This window comes from Athene cunicularia (assembly GCF_003259725.1).
Source record: "Athene cunicularia isolate RWA chromosome 4 unlocalized genomic scaffold, athCun1 chr4_part3, whole genome shotgun sequence".
NCBI lineage: Eukaryota > Metazoa > Chordata > Aves > Strigiformes > Strigidae > Athene > Athene cunicularia.
The window spans coordinates 620,375-623,888 of NW_020799100.1; the positions used below are offsets into that span (position 1 = coordinate 620,375).

The 3,514-nt window shown below is 50.8% G+C and overlaps 1 protein-coding gene across 2 annotated transcripts in view; it reads left to right on the top strand.

The window, feature by feature from the left end:
* Positions 1–3,514, top strand: part of RBM41 (RNA binding motif protein 41) — a 12,657-nt gene that overhangs the window by 7,892 nt on the left and 1,251 nt on the right. The gene's annotated exons all lie outside the window — the stretch shown is intronic.

Here is a 3,514-nt window from a genome sequence, read left to right on the forward strand (position 1 = left end):
TCCCCCCCCCTTATTTTAGTTTTCCCATTTTGGGAGTTGCCCAAGTGTCCACGGAAGGCCTTGAGTGTGCTACCAGTGATTTATGTCTGGAGCCTAATGAGTGTTTCAATCGTACCTAAACAGACAAAGAGACTCAGGGAAACAGTTGAGGAGTCAGGAGCCCTTGAGAAACAAATGAAGCAAAACACAAGCAAAGCTTTCATACATCACATCACAGTTTAGTCTTAGTAATTGTCAGAAATTCGTTTGAGCCCTTTCATTCTCTTTCACATGTGGAGAAGAGGCATGTTCCCACCAGTCATTGTTTTTCTCCCTGCTGCCATTGTCCCCTCTAGGCTGTGTGATTCCCCTCACACCTGTCCTGGTAAATGCACTTGCAACAACTCACAGTTACACTCATCTGGCCCAGGCTGCACCGCATCTACAAGGAAGTAACTCTGGTTCAGACCAAACTGAAAAACTGAAAGAGAAAAGGGGCTGTGGTGGTGCGTTGCCCCGGTGCTGGGAGGCTCTGCCCTGTCCAAGCTCCAGAGGAGCTGGGGGATGGTTCCAGCCCCCAGAGCTGTGAACAGGCGACACTCTGCCCGCCCTGTCCCAACAGGAGAGGGGGGCTATGGCAGAGGTCGGTCCCCAGGAGAGTCACCCAGGCCCGGCCCTGTCAGCACCCCTATCTCCCTGAAGGTCCGTGCCCTGGGCTGAGGCTGCTGCTAGGCACGTCCCCAGGCTGCCGTTTGCTGGCACAACCCCTGCCAGCCCGGCCTGAGCACTGTGACTGCCGCCAGCTTCTGTTTTCTGCCACCTTCACACACTGAGGGGAGAGGCTGGGGCCTCCCCACGCAGTTCTCCTGGTGCTGCTGGCTCGGTGCTGGGCGCCGCCACCTTCTTGTACGGCACCGGGCACCGCTGTCTTGGTTTACGGCAGTGGGCGCCGCCATGTTGCCACGCCTGGCGGGGAAGTTACCGCCATCAGGCTGCAGTGGGAGCCAGTGGAGCCGGTGTGGCGCTGTGGGGGGCAGCCCCGCTGTGGCGGGCGCGGGGAGCCCGGGCCGAGCTGCTGGGTGAGCACCGGGCACCGTGGGGAGAGGGGCCCTGGCAGGGCCCCACCGGCCTGGCCCCGGACATGGCTCGGTGCGCCCCGACAGAAAGGCCGTGACCCGTGCCTGCGCGTCATCCCTGAGCCCGGGCCGGCTGAGGTGTCCACGCCAGCTGCGGTGTTTTAAAAAAAACTCCACGCGGGTTTACTAAGCAGTCTCTCCGTAACGTGCGTGACGCGCCGAGGGGATGTGGGGGTCACAGAGATTTTATTAGTTGCTGGGGTGAGTTCTGGGTGGGTCAGCACAGCGTGCCCGTGAGCCCCTCGGCCCCGGCGCAGCGCCCCTGTTTGACCTCGCCCAGTGGCCTGCAGCCTCCCTCCCTGGACACTGCTTAGAGGAGAAGTTTTGGGAAACTGCTCGTTGGAACTCACCTGAGAGTAAAGAGGGTTTGGGAGGGAACAATGATGAAATACCATTAGTTCTTACTGCCCAGATTTCTTCCCATAGACGGTGCACATCACAGTGTGACTTTCTGCACTGTTGTTGTGGAGGTCAAGGGTCACCCTTATCTAACTTTCATGGACAATGGGGCAGGAATGACTCCTTGCAAACTCTACGGCATGCTCAGGTAACAAGCTATGAGCCCTCCCGTATCCAGCTGCTGGGCTGAACTCTCCTTCAAGCATTGCCACTGGCCTTTGGCTTCCTATCATAAGCATCCACCTCTCCCTGCTTCTTCCTTACCTTCCCAGTACGCAGAGGTGCAAAATAACTGCTCTTACACATGTAGACAGTCTGCCTCCATGTGTAATAGGTGCCCTAGGGACTCACAGCAAAATTTTTACTTGTCATTAACTGCTCTAACATAAGCCATTTGACTCCTTGTGTGCAAACCATGAAATAAGCAGAGGGGGTGCTTTTGTGCTGGGACGTAGAGAAGATCTACATAAAGCTGAACATCTCTGAAGTCAAACCAGGAGTCCTTTTCTGTAGATTTGTGTTATGGAGGAGTTTCATCTCTTGTCTGCCTTACCCTGTGGATGCTGAAATAAGTCATGGCTTTAGAGGATGTGTTCATATCATGTTAATCTTTCTATATGAAGTATTTTTCTATAGTGATAAGAGAGAATGAGACAGGCTAGTGGCAAGAGATTTAAGGCGTGATATTGTGATAAGAAATTTCAGTTCAATAGACCTTGTCTTTTAATTGCATAACTAACTTCATTGAAAATAGGTTTTAAGCTCTTACTTGAACAACCAGTGATGTGAGCCTTATAGAGAGGGTATACCTTTACTAGGGCATTTTGAGGCCAAACACAGAAAGGCCTTTGCAAGGATCAGGTTTTTTTACCAAATCAGCACTGCCTTCTCGATGCTCCTTTGATTGCTTCTTTAACTAGATTTCTTTAAGGCTGGAGGAGGGAGTCTTTCAATGCGAAACTCCTGTCTTTATCTTTTGCTATAGCTTATCCATAGGGGTGAAGGGGCTGGGGCTTGGTTTTATTTCTGTCTGACCATTTTGTTTGACAAAAGCAACATGTGGGGAAGCAAAGCTGAGAAAATTTTATCTTTCAATGCAGAAGACATGTAACCACAGCACTTCAGAAATATGAGTGGGGTTCAGGAGATAAAAAACAGAGGCCCTGTTCCCTTCATTCACTGTGTGTAGTGGAGGAGGGCCACTCCCTTGCTGGTACAAACTGTCCCAGAGGGGACAGTGAGAAGTGAGCCTTGGTGCAGAATTATTAAGAACAGGCAAATGGGGTTTCCCTGTCTGGCCTGGGTGTGCAGTGCTGGAAACAGATTACCTTGTTCCTCTGCTTCTTGATTTCCCTGTCTGTAATGCAAAAAGTTGTGGAATGCTTAGGGTAAATTAGGGTTTGAAGTCCTTCCCTAGGTGCTAAAGAAATCGTCCTTGTGAGTAACTCTTCCTGACCATTTGTGTGGTTCTTCTGTGGTGAAGGCAGTATAGGACTGGCAGGATTTGGCTTTTTTACCAGCACTGCAGCCATCCCAAGTCTTCCCTGTTGAACAGGAGCTCAGCTCCCTTTGCAAAAGTTAAGAGCAGTAATGTGGGGCTGTGACTGGAGTGAGGCCAGCGCTCCCCATTTCCAGTCCCTTTTTGTTTTCTCACAAAATGGGAAAACTAAAATAAGAGGGGGTTTAAACAAAGAGATACAGAGACCCTGTTTAAGGAGGATGATTCTGCTGATTCAGGAGGGAGGCACCTGGACTTTACTGCACAGCACACGCTCTGGAAAGAGGGTCAACTAGTGAACACTGTGAAGACGACTGCTTACTTCTTCCCTCGACCACCGAGGACCCTCATCCTATTTTACTATGCATGCCGGGACTATGTAAATGAATTCTGGGAACTCATTATCATAAGACACCCCTTTCCAGATAATCTAATGAATATGTATGATTTGTGTGTGTGTAAACTGATGTCCCTTACTAATTCTTGGGATCCCTTATGGTGG